The 14,065-nt window shown below is 33.9% G+C and overlaps 1 long non-coding RNA gene across 4 annotated transcripts; it reads right to left on the bottom strand.

The window, feature by feature from the left end:
• Positions 1-3,019: 3,019 nt before the first annotated feature.
• On the bottom strand, positions 3,020-14,051 carry LOC148600651 (uncharacterized). Of its 4 annotated transcripts, XR_015917878.1 has the most exons (5): positions 11,283-14,051; positions 9,879-9,978; positions 8,942-9,073; positions 7,325-7,392; positions 3,020-4,150 (listed from the first exon to the last, which is right to left on the bottom strand). It is a non-coding gene; the product is annotated as an uncharacterized LOC148600651 (long non-coding RNA). The 4 variants fall into 4 exon arrangements; XR_015917877.1 differs by lacking the exon at positions 3,020-4,150 and having other exon boundaries at positions 7,077-7,392; XR_015917880.1 differs by lacking the exon at positions 3,020-4,150 and having other exon boundaries at positions 7,077-7,392; positions 11,376-14,048.
• Positions 14,052-14,065: the final 14 nt, after the last annotated feature.

Raw genomic sequence — 14,065 nt, forward strand, 5'->3', positions numbered from 1 at the left:
GACAGTACGCATCAATTTTCATGAGCATAAATGATTTCGGGTAGGAAAATGATATTTGAAGTATTTTATCCATATTAAGAAAACGGTTGGCATCTTAAGTTATGGGCATGTATGATTTTAGCAGGAATAAGTTATTTGAAACAGTTCCGCCATGTTAGGCGTACACCTCTTATATGATGTGATAAGCATGCATTTTTGGGTAGTTTCTTGTCGTACGGGCATGTCAGGGGTACGGTTTGCGTCAGATGTGATGATCATGTACGTTTTTGGTAGGAAAATGTTATGTCGAATCGAAAGGTCATACTAAGAATACAGTACGAATCAGATGTGAAGAGCATGTATGATTTAGGTAGGAAAGTGCTATTTCATGTAATATTGTCATACTTACGTTTCATATCAAATCATATGTGATATGCATGTATGATTCTGGTACGAATGTGCTATTTGAAGTAATATGATTGTATCAAGAGTTCACTTCGCATCATATGTGATTGGTATGGAGAATTAAGGTACGAAAATGGTATTTCACACAGTATTGGTATCGTTGGAATTGTATAATGGCTATTTAAGTGAGAACAGTACACATCAATTGTCATGAACATTATTGATTTTGGGTATGAAAATGATTTTTTCAATTACTCTGGCCATATGCAGAAAATGATTGGCATCTTAAGTTATGTGCATGTATGATTTTGGCGGGAATGTTATTTGAAGCAGTTCGCCCATGTTAGGCGTACAATTCTTATATGATGTGATAAGTATGCATTTTTGGGTAGTTTTTTTCTGCCATACGGTCATGTTAAGGGGTACGGTTTGCGTTAGATGTGATGACCATGTACGTTATTGGTAGGAAAATTATATTTCAAGTACTTTGGCCATATTAAGAAAACAGTTGGCATCTTAAGTGATGAGCATGTATATTTTAGCAAGAATAAGTTATTTGAAACAGTTTGGCCATGTACAATTCTTATATGATGTGATAAGCATGCAATTGTTTGGGTAGTTTTTCTGCCATACGGCCATGTTAAGACTACAGTCCGCATCAGATGTGATGAGCATGAGTGATTTTGGGCTTGAAAAGTGCAATTTTAGTAGTATTGGCTATGTGAAGAGTAGGCTTCGAATCATCTGTTTGAAATAGTTTGGTCATGTCAAGCGTACAATTCGCATCAGATTAGATAACCAGGCTTTACTTTGATTTTGGGTAGTTTTTCGGACAAACAGCCATTTTAAGCGTACGGTCCGCATCAGATGTAATGAGCATGAATGACTTTTGACCGGAAAGTGTTATTTCACGGACTATAACAAAGAAAAGAGTGCAGTTTGCATCTTATGTGATGTGCATATTTTGGTAAGGAAAGTACGATTTCAAGTTATATGACCACGTGAAGTGTAGGTTTCGAAACAGGTGTGAGGGAAATGAATGATTCAAGGTAAGAAAGTCTTATTTGAAGAACTTTGACCATAGTAGGCATATACATTTTCGGTAGAAAATTGCTATTTTACGTTGCATGGCCATGTTAGGGGTCTCATCCGCATCAGATGTGAAGTTAATGAAATTTTTCGGTAGAAAAGTTATCTTTCAAACAGTATGGCCATGCTTATACTAGTTTGCGTCAAATGTGATGAGCTTGTTTTGCTAAATATGAGGTCAAAAGACCCCTTTTAACTTTGAGGTAGGTGTGTTGATCCCTGAGATATTTGAGGCCTCAGGCTGATCAGATGGTCTACGGAAGCATGCCTAACACCAATTAATTTAGGGTTTCAGAGGTATTCTGCAGATTTGATGTACAGCTATCAAATGAGTGATGAGATATATTACATGTAGTGGTTTGCTTTTTTTTACCATAATCTTTTTTTTTAATTGTATTTTCATAATATAATATTTTCCTTGGATGTATTTATCAAATAGTTCCTGAATTTCATGTAGACAAGTTCGACAACTCCGTACACTAACTACCAAAAAACCTTAATGAATAAGATAAAGGTTGATTTTTAACTTCGTTGCAGGTTTAACTTCAAAGGTTATACCTTTTCACCATGGAAATACATTTGACATTAGCAATCCGAGTGTGAATTGTCTCCTGCTTTGAATTAACTTTTGACATTTCTCAAGAGAAAATCAAAGCCGTAACTAAGCATTCTTTTTTTCTATTTTTCGATAAAGGGTTTGGAGGTCATTCAGGATACCTAAAAGCTGTGAAATAAATTCCATCTGGCGGACATCTGATATGTCATTGCTTTTATTATGAATGTATCAAACCCTTCACCATCGTCCTAAGTAAAGGTGAATCAAAATTAAGTGTCGATTGTAATCTTAGTATAAAATAATTTAACTGATAACATGACATTTAACTGGCCAAAACCAACTTAAAAAGCGCTTAAACATGGAAATCATTTGATGTTCTAATGACAAAAAGCAATATAAACCGGTAGCTATCAATTATGCACATATGATTAGCGCTCTAGAGTTTTTATCATTATAAAAATAATGATTTGATCTTTGAATAAATAAGAAGCAATACTATTGACCTATTTTGAAATCTATATTTTCGTTCTTTTTGCAAGATATCAATGTTTATACCAATGCATTTCAGGTCAAATTAAAATAGTGGTATAAAAATAAACATTTGGAATTGACAAAATTTCAATGATGTGAACAATAAAGATAATCATGGTATTGCCAATTGTATCTAAAATATTTTTTTACCAACGTGAGAAGAGGATCTATTACTGATTTAAACAACACAATATTTGAATGGCTAGATTAGTATACAACGTTTTCTCTCCCAGGTTTTCTAGGTAAAGTGAACTGTATTTGACATTAGGTGTCACTTAGATTTAAACAGTGATTTTAATTTGAGGAATAGTCATAAGCTACAGCTTTCAAAGAAAAAAAGTCCAAGTCTTTAAGCAAGCCATTTTTGTATCAAATATAACTCTTCATATTACATCAAATAAGAAATTGAATATTATTTCAAGATTACCTACTGAATTTTATGTTACTTATGCCTTAATTTCTGGTTGATAAGGAGACAAATTAAGGTTATGTTTTTACATAATTAAGTCCATTTTTCAGATAGTGAAATACTTAGACTTACCATTTTTATACGAACGCTAAACAAATTTGGATGTATTATGTTCAAGTTCTGTAGTTGGAGTCTGTAGACAATTTGATTTCCATTATTCTTATCTCACCCATCTAAGAAACAAGTGACCCGAAGGCGCCAAAATCAAAACGTTTTTCAAAAAAGGATCATAATATACTTTGTATATCATTACATAGGTATCGACTACAGGTTGCAAATTAAATTTTTTTATGGTATATACCCTTTTGCAGAGATAAATGGCCAACAGTTATATGGATTGAGTAAAGATATTATTGGTTCACCTATGTCCAAGTTTTTCTCTTGTCGATATGCCATGGTCGTATCAAGCTGCACTGGCGTAGCTCCTCGGTTGGTTTATACTCTACTTGGTTTGTGCAGGCCTACGATACTTTTGAGTGGGTACATACCAGCCTGACAACTGTCTCTCAGCACTGACCTCAATTTTACGCTTGAGTGACTTGCATGGCATTTTCCATTAAAGTCCATTTCTCTGCAAACTGAAACCTACATCAGCGTTTTTTTGGTTTACTTCTGGGTGGGTACATTCCAGTCTGTTAGTCTTAAAACAGTCTCCTTAAGTTGACCTTAATATCGTGCTTAAGTGACTTGCATCACATTTTCACATTTAAGTGCATTTCTCAGCAGCAGTAATATCTAGACCCACATGAAAGTGTGATCTCGTCTACCTTAAGTGACTCTTAAGAATACTGTTTTTCCCAATTATAGTAGGATTGTAAGAGAGTAATCCGTGTAAGCAACTGTTATTCCTAGACCAGCATTACTTGAGTTTCAATTTCACACTTGAGTGGATTGTATCAGATTTTTTACATTTAAGTCCTTTTCTAATCAAATGAGTGTCTAGTCTTACAAAATGGCGTGTATAGTTACTTTTAAGTTGGTACATGACAGTTCAACACATATTTGTCCAGTGTGGTGGACACGTCTTTCAACAAATGGTCGGCATTCCAATGGGAACAAATTGTGCTCCTCTACTAGCTGACCTATTTTATCACTCTTATGAGGTCGACTTTATAGCTGATCTAATCCGAAAGAATGAATATTGTTTAGCTAGATCCTTTAATCTGTTTCCACTATATACATGACGTTTTATCTATAAAAATTCCTAATTTAGGGGATTTGATACATCACATCTATCCCAAAAAACTTGAGATAAAGGATACTTCAGACCTTAACCTACAGTTAGAAATCGATGTATGATCAGATTCTAAAATTACAGTGTTATTTAAATGGTTGATATTTTACCATTATTTCTTTTCTCAGCTCTTTGCTTCACCCAAAAATTCCTAGAAGATAATTGTTCTTTATTTTCCAGTGATATCTAACTGAACATTTTAGTGCCACCTGGGGATAGACCTACTTTGACTTGTGTATGACTACAATTAAGACAAATTCGTCTTTCTCTTTCTGATGTTATTTTTTAGTGTAACAGAAATGGCCAAATAATTTGGATTGACAAATTAATTCACTTTAAGACATCAGAGTTAAAGACCTTTGAAGGCCTATCGAAGGACTAACTGAAAACACTGCCATTGGCATTTGACTATTTATTGGTCAATTTGCTCATTTTTTTTGGTTGAAAATAGGGTAACTTTGCTATGAGTGTTAAAAAGACGTGGATGGATTTTGATGAGTGGTGTCCCAAAGTAAAGATAAAAGATTGGGGAATGGCAACATATATTTTTTCATTTATTTAAAATAAGTGGAATACAAATACTTACCTCTTGACCTACACTTAGAAATCGATGGTAAAGGAAAAGTATTGACCAAACTTTACGACAAACGTGATGACTTTTAATTCAGAATTGTCAACTTTTCTTTCATTTGTGGCAACATCCCTTCGGCTCCTGCGTATGGAGTGTTCATATCACAACTAATACGTTATGCCAGAGCTTGCCGAAACTACGCAGACTTTTTGTATCGCGCTAGAACTCTAACAAATAGGCTTCTGTTGCTACAAGATTGAAGTCTTCACTACAGAAGTTTTTTGGTAGTCATGAACTCGTGGATCGTTATGGTGTATCCATCAGCACCATGAAAACTGATTTATTCAACGGGTCATAGTTTTCCTTTCCTCGTTTGTCTACCCCGGACTTGACTTTTTATGGAACTCGGCGGGTGTTTCTAGAAAAGCAGAGGACGCTTACCCTATCGGTGCACCTGGTCCATGCTCCCAGTTTTTAGTGGAGTCCGAGTTGCTCAATTACTTTCGTTACTTTGTATGTATGATTTTAGTTACTTTATGTTCTTTGTTGTGTATGTCTGGTCTTCATCCCTGGATTACATTCTTTTGATTACCGCTATAACCATGGTTCCCTTGATTACTCTTTCAACAATTACCATTACACTATTATCAAGTATCATGATACTTGTGAGAAACATACCTTATATTATATAAATAACCCCATTCCCTCAAAGTGTTGTAATACTTTAAACAAATGATACTTCCAATTAGTTTAATGTTAATTCCAGTAAGTATTTAAAACTATCATGATAGAAAATAGAGGCTCAAGAGAGCCTGAATCGCTCACCTGGTTAACCATTTGCTTATTTGAAAAACTTGAGGAATGAGACAGGCTAAGTTAAAATCAACTAAATTGTCAAATGCAGGAAATGCTTTTCATAGCATTTTCATGACCTGCATCAGAATTTTGCTGAAGGCAACAATTTTTGAATTTTTTTCAAAAACCTGTCTTATGACCCCTGAGTTCCATTTTTAGTATAGGTAGTCATATCTATTCACGGATTAAAAATCACAACAGTCATTTTGAGCACAATACACTAAAGAACTGTTATGCTTATTTTCATTCAATGATCTTAAATGGTTTTAGAGAAGATTTTCGAATTTGTACATGTGAAAAAAAAAAAAAAAAAAAACTGTTTCAGGGGTCATAACTCCTACATTAGTCAATGAATGGTTTTGAAAATTTCAGCATAGGTCCTTCTCATGATGCTTAACATTTTTACTCCGCCAGAAATTTGGTAAAGGCAACGGTTTTTGAGTTATTTGCAAAAAACTGCCATCAGACCACTATGTTCTATTTTTAGTAATGGCGGCCATTTTTTTTCATGAATCAACAATCCCCCCGGTCAATTTGTTTGGGATACCCTAAGGAACACATATGCCAACTTTCATTGAATTCTGTGCAATGGGTTTTGAGAAGATTTTCAAAGTTGCAAATGCGAAAATATAAAAAAAAAACTGTTTCAGGGGCCGTAACTCCTACATCAGATGACCAATCGTTTTGAAAATTTTGGCATAGGTCTGTCTCATGATGCTGAACAATATTACCTCGACAGAAATTTGCTAAAGGCAACGGTTTTTTAGTTATTTGCAAAAAAACTGCCATCCATACCCATGTTCTATTTTTAGTAACAGTGGCAATGTTTTTCATGAATCAACAATCCCAAGTCATTTTACACATGCGAAAATGCAAAAAAAACTGTTTCAGGGGCCGTAACTCCTACATCAGATGACCAATCGTTTTGAAAATTTGGCAAAAGTGCGTCTCATGATGCTGAACAATTTTATCCTGCCAGAAATTTGCTAAAGGCAACGCTTTTTGAGTTATTTGCAAAAAACTGAATCTGATCCCTATATTCTATTTTTAGTAACAGCGGCCATGTTTTTTCATTGATCAAAAATCCCAACGACCATTTTGTGCAGAACACCCTAAGGAACAATCATGCCAAGTTTAAAACCTGTCAGTTCAGTAGTTTCAGAGAAGAATTTTTAAAATTTGTCCAAGACGACGACCACGATGACAACGGATGCCAAGTGATGGCATAAGCTCACTATAGAAATATCCTCACTGCGACATGAATCGCTATTCATACAAAAGTTTAAAGGTACCAGAAGTTCAGCAGTTTTTTTTTTCCACACTCATTTGTAATATGCAATCTATCAAAATTTCATATTCTATATATTTTCTAAAATAAATAAACCTATTTATTTTTAAGTTTTATCCTTTAAAAAACTAAGAGAGAAAAATCCTGATTACAAACTGTGTCAGTATACCAATCTGTTATTCCAAAGTTCTTCATTTGAACAGGGTACATGACTGGTCAACCTAATGCAGGAAAATAAATGCTATTTTTCCTCCATTCTCCTGGGTAACAAATATGAAAAGTGTTTTTTTTTTCCACAAAATACATCTATTTTATGACACAAATAAATATTTACAAAGGTCTCATACTTTAGTTTGACCCTTGTCTGGGAATATTACAATCACTGTATACATCATGGAAGACAGCTTTTTTCTTCCTAAAAAAAGAAATAAATTCAATGCAGTTCACTCCATAAATAATGAAAACTGAACAAAATAAAACCATATTTCTTATGGCTGTCATAAACTTGTGGGTCATTATGGTGAATCCATCTGCACCATGAATACTTATTTATACAAAGTGCCAATAGTTTTTCAATCTTTTCTCTTCTACCCTGAATTGACTTTTTATGAGCAACTTGGCAGGTGTTGATAGAAAAACAGAGGATGCTTACCATATCAGTGCACTTTGGTCATGCTTCCAGTTTTTGTGGAGTCTTAGATGCTCATTTACTTTTTTTTACCTTGCATGTACAGTAGTCCCACCCTGGAGAGAACAACCCATTTGCAACATAAAAGAGGCTTTACAAAAAGGGTGGTCTCTCTAAAGGAATTGATCTGAAAATCAAACTGGCTGAAAATATATACAAAATGTACCTTATGTAACAGATTTGCTTTTCTTTTGTATGATCTTTATGTATAATCCAGATAATGTCTGCTATATGTTTTATGAATATATTTAAATGCCTTTTATTATCTGTTTAAAATTAAAGTATGACACATTAAAATATATTGTTTGTTTGTTGGGGTTTAACGTCCGAGCAGCAATATTTCAGCTATATTCAGACAATATTAAAATATAACAATGTATTTAAACATAAGATGCATTCATTAAAAGTACTTGAACATGTACATGTACATTGTATCACAGATTTACTTTGAAAAATGAACTGATGTCAGACTGTTTCCATAATTAAAATGTTCTCCTTTTTCTGAATAATATTTTGAATTTGCATTTTACACACTTTAAAATCTTCTGCCAGCTTCCTCAAACTGTGACCCTTTTCAGTTAATTTAATGACTTTAACTTTGTTTTCGAGTGTCAACATTTTTAACAGATGTCATCTTTGTTTACCAATTGTGCAATCACAGAAGTGTAACTTTAACCTTTCAGGTCAAATTATTGAACATCCGGTCTCAAACTTCTGGTTAATCGTTGTTAACCAAGTTGTCAATAAACAACAGCATGGTTGTTTTTGAAAGGACAAAGGATATTTTTGGCCGAAAAAGGGTGGCGGCTGGTAGCGTTTTAGAGGTGGCCTTCAAAAATTAGTATATAAAGAGTTAATGCAAGAGAAATATGGCCAAGAGAAAGGAGTGGTCTTTCAAATGAGGGGCCCCTAGAAAGGGGGACTGCTGTATATTTCAGTGATTTTTTATTCTTGGTCGTGTGTCAGTTATCCATGCCTGGTCTTTGTCTCTGGATTACATTCTTTTAGTTTCCACTATAATCCTTGATAACTCTCTCATCATTAGTTTGATAAAGAAGCGTATTTCTTATAGAAACATATCCCCAATACAAAAACTAAACTGTAAAATTTACTTATTTTATTCATCTCTTGCTTTCTAACCTACAAGGTAAATTAAGCAATGTAAAACACACATTTTTTACTAAAATGCAGTTCTTTTTTCTGGAAAAGTAGAAAATCAACATTTCAACTACACAATTTGATAGTGCTTTGTATGCTAACAAATAAAAATGCTTACATAAATCTCTTATGAATGTTATTTTCAAATAAAGTTTCCAAATACATAAAGCTATGGTGCTGCTGCTGGGCACAGTTGTTCAGTTGAATCTAAAAAACCTGGCAACTGACATCTATCACTGATTGCTTGATCCTATAAAAAACAGATAATTGCTTTTAATACATGAAACAAAACACAATTTGCCACAATTTTACCACAATACTTGAAATTCTATGCTCTATGCTATGAAAGTTAGGCCTCAGACTAAGTCATGAACAATTTATGGTTTACTGCAAGAAATATCACTAAAGTATGATAAAAGAAGATATTCCAGACCTGTCAACAACCACAATATTCATCATAATAGAAATTAAACATGAATGAATTTGATATTAAGTGACCATATGTAAGGGGAGATAACTGTTTGTTTTCAAAATCCTAAAAAAAAATCATAAAAAATATATTATTTTTAGAAAAAGATATCAGTTGAGAGTGGCAAAAATGCATTAGGTGAGTGATTTTTACTTTCAAATATAAGTGTGCACACATACATGGAAAACTTCTACATCAGGCCAAACATAAAAATATGTTTGTTTGCTGTTTCTCAACCCAATGGTTTAAAGCTTGGGTCAGTAGGTAGGAAAAACAAATTATTCTATTGAGATTATCAGAGAGGAAGAAATGCATAAGGAATGTAACATAAGTGAGGTAATTAGTTAAGTCTCGTATCCATGATGACTTATTATTATTTTATCCTTATTTTTTTGTTGCTTATGATGTTATATAAAAAGTGTGTATCAATTATATCACTGATATGTTAATTTGTAATTATATCGTAATGATCAATATCTTGAATTATGATACATGTACAACTTTCATACATATAGAATGTTTCAGGAAATTTGTTTTTAACTTAAAAAACCTAGATCATTCCACAAAGATTGGAAAATTGTCAAACCTTGAAGTCAAAAGCACATGTTTTATACTTTCACTTTGGTGTTGTTGTGCTGCAGTACTCCCTATCAACTGGATATCCTTCCTCTTTCCTGTCTTTGAATCTGTAAATAAAAATCACACATTTTATCTATTTGGATACATCTTTAAATATGGCCAAAATTCAAGTTAAAAATTACATGCAGCTGTTTAAAAAAAAATATAACAAAAAGGAACTCTGACTATTTTATTAGCCTTCATGTTTTGACGTAGACCCGCTCAAGAATATCAATACAATACTTGTACCTATTACTACAGGCAAAGTTTGCGATAAAGTTTTTAAAAAAAATCTGGAGTAAATGTGATATGTTTTGAAATACCTTACAATTTTTTTTTTTTCCATGGGAAATGAGGTTGTAGCAGACAAAGAAGTTGGTTTGGTAAGGGCAAAATTTGGCCTCAAAAACAAAGTCTACATGAAGAAACTCTAATATTGTTTCTCAAGCTCTTCAATGTGTTCTATAGTTGATTTGATTGGTTTATGGTAATAATTTGAAACTATAATGTCATATAAGCCCTTCAAACTTGACCGAGATTAGAAAAATCTGTTAAAAAGGCTGGAAAACACTAAATTTTGTGTAGTTTATCACTCTTTGAACAATGGTCACATGCATGTTGACTCTCTTGCTTCATATATTTATTGTATAATTGTCAGTTACAACTCGTGTAAAAATATCTTGAGTCAACAGATGTGTGGCCACATAAAATTAAGACTGCACAAGACAAATCTTTACATTAATCTAACTAAATAAGTTATTCAGAAGTACTTTGATATATGAAAGCCATATCTATACATGTAAAAAAAGAGAGATTTTCAATACATGTAAAATAGAGAGTTTTGGAGTTTTTTGTATGTCTATGGTAGAAAACATGAAAATAGCCCCCCCCCCCCCCTCCCCAATTTTTTTTTGAAATCCTTAAAAAGAAGAGAAACCTACATAAAACTTATATTTTTATTCCCAGTCAAGAAATACAGTTATGAAATTACTATAAAAATTAGATATGGAAAAGAGAGATATGAGCATATAATGTAAATGGTGCATGAAAAAAAAAGTTAATGAAAACAAGGGAGCTAATTAAATAGACAATTTTTGAACTGAATGATTGTATCCAAAATAATTAAATTTAAAATTAAATTTTGAAGGAAAACTTTTATTTTTGCCTACAGATCTGAAAGAAAGACAAATAGAACTGTAACAATAGGAAAAAATAGTGACATGTGGAATAAAGTATTTAGGGAGCACATACTAATGTCACCGAAGTACAAAGGTTACTTAGACAGGATTTATTGAAAGAACAGAAATGGGGTTCAGCTTGGAGAGAAGTGGCAAAGTGTACTAAGTGCAAATACAAATCAAAAGCCTTTAACTTGTACGAAGACGTTGAAAGCAACAAGTGTGGTCGTCGTGCAGCCAAAATAAATGTAGGCAGGCAAGTGGGTCTTCAACACACATCAAGTTACCATCAAGTTTGTATGGCATCAAATATTCCCCCTCCATCTGTATCAGGTATGCAGTACACATCAAATTAAGTGGCTAAAATAATAGAAAAGAAAAATGAAGACATGAAAATGCAGAGAGAAAAGGTAAAAAGGGTGAAAAGACTACGCGGCTAGGATCCTAAGACAATAAATGTCCAGGCCGATGGAATCTATATCATCAGAATATATTCAGGTCTTGGAAAAACACCATTCCAACTAGCAACACAGTCTACCTTCTCTGTAACTGAAAATGAAACATTCAAACATTATGTTGTAGCCACAAATCAAAAATCAAAGCTGTGCTCATCAAAAAAGAAAAACCATACAGTAAAAAACTAAAAAGGTGAATATTAACATGCAAGACAGTATTGGAAATGAACAAGCCTGGGCAAGAACTCAAGCAAGATGGGTTAGAGCTTAATAAAATAACCACAGATCCAGACAGTAGTGCATATAAAGCTGCAGAAAGCATGGTCAACAAAGGCCTTACTTCAACTGAACCAGTACATTACCTCAACAAAAGACCCATGTCAGCCAACCATCGGAAGTATGTGACAAATCTGTCAAGTGTGTGTGATATAATGCCAGCTCGCTTGAAAACCAAAAAAAAAAAAAAAAACTCCTGAATGGGCTGTTTGCTTCTGACATAGCAGCAAGGTGACAAGCAGAATACACACAGGCATATACATGACACTACAAAATTCCTGATGCGGTTCTTTCAAAACTATCATATGTTACTGATGCCATAGTATCATAGTGAACTGTTCCTGTGGTAACCATTCAAAATGTTAACTTTATTTATTTGCATGTTCAAAAATTAAGAAATCTAAGACTTGGATTGAATAAAATGCTTACTAAGAGAGGGGAAATTTTGAAATTGAATCAAATGAGAAATCCAAACATGTTCTACAACAAATTGTAAACTACCACCTAGGTAAATTGATGCTTGCTACATATAAGACTGCTAAAAACACTAAAACTCAGAAAGTTGATCCCCTTAATCGTGCTATTAGAAGTACTGTACCAGCAAATGTAACCTATGTGAGGAACTTTTCCAGTCAAATCCATACGCCAGTCCATAAAGTCAACAAGGGCACTGGCAACTCTATAATCATACTGTGTGTAGTCTGATCAAATCAGGGTCAAAAGTGGCCGTCACTGAAAACAAGAGGCTCCCAGGAGCCTGAATCGCTCATCTGGTTGAATTTTGCCTTTCACAGGCAATAAATTAAACAAGAAGTTGCCCAACAATTTTGACTCAAGAAAACTTTGATAGGACTTATCATAAGTATCATTTCAGCAAATGAAAGTTTAAATCTATCATAGTTTTCAAGACATTGGCTGAAAACTGAAAAAAAGAAAAACATTTCATTTTCCCCTGTCAAGGGCAATAACTCTTATAAGGAGGCGTGTAACAACTCTTATGCCTGAAGACTTTTGTAGTCCTACAAATAAGGATCGTATCATCTTTTGAAAGAATTTGGCTAAACCTAATGGTTTTGGAGATATACCTGTATGCGAAAAACTACTGTCTGACCCCTTTGTTCTATTTTTATTAACGGGGGCCTTTTCTTATGGATAAAAAATCCCCACATCAGTTCTATGCAGGATACCCCAAAGAACACTCATAAGAAGTTTGGTACCAATTGGTCAAGCAGTGTCAAAGGAGAAGATTTTTGAAAGAAATAACATTAAAAATAGGAAAAAACATTGAAAAAGAGCAATAACTCCAACATGGCTTATCAGATTAAAATGAAAATTTGACCGCAGACAGATCTCATCATGCTGAACACTTTTACCTCTTCTGAAATCAGCTAAACCTAACGGTTTTGGAGATATATGCAAAAAACTACTGCCTGACCCCTATGTTCCATTTTTATTAACAGAGGCCATTTTTTTTGATGGATCGAAAATCCCCACTTCATTTCTATGCAAGATACCCCAAAGAACATTCATACAAAATTTGGTACCAATTGGTCAAGTAGTGTGAGAGGAGAAGAGTTTTGAAAATTTGTTTAACGACGACGGACAAGGACAACGGACTCCAAGTGATGGCAATAGCACATATGGCCTTTGGTTAGGCGAGCTAAAAATGGCACTTTGAAGATATGGGTTCCCAGAAAACACACCTATACTAGCTGAAACTGACACACAATACAAAAAATCCTTGTTCGGTCACCATAGAACAACACAGTTTCAGCCTTCTACCCAGGCTAGAAGCTCACTAGCAGAAATGTGACAGTAAAAAAGAAACTTATAGAACTTCATGATGCAAACAAACTTTGTAAGACAGCAAGCAATCTAAGATCAGTTGGACGAGATCCAGGGTGTCCAGGGTATCCTGGTACCTGTTCATCTAACATGAAATGAAGTGCTACAATAGGCAATGAAAAGGTATTTTGAAATACTGGCTGATATGCTAAATGACCACTTATCTTTGGACAATTAACAACAGATGGTGACAGTCATGCATTCAGAGGATTCAGCCGAAAACAAGTAGAAAATTTAATTATCATACCTGAGAACCTTAGCCAAATCACAAATGCGAGTCTGTGACAATGCCAAATTCAATGAAATGATGCTACAGTTTGTATCTAAAGCAGATTGCACTATGCTCCAAAAACGATTTGCTTTTGACTTAAGCAACAGCTGCACAAAGGGTTCAACTTCGC

The sequence above is a fragment of the Perna viridis genome, chromosome 13, assembly GCF_037379345.1.
Source record: "Perna viridis isolate PV_CMFRI_1.1 ecotype Kerala chromosome 13, ASM3737934v1, whole genome shotgun sequence".
In the NCBI taxonomy this organism is placed as follows: domain Eukaryota; kingdom Metazoa; phylum Mollusca; class Bivalvia; order Mytilida; family Mytilidae; genus Perna; species Perna viridis.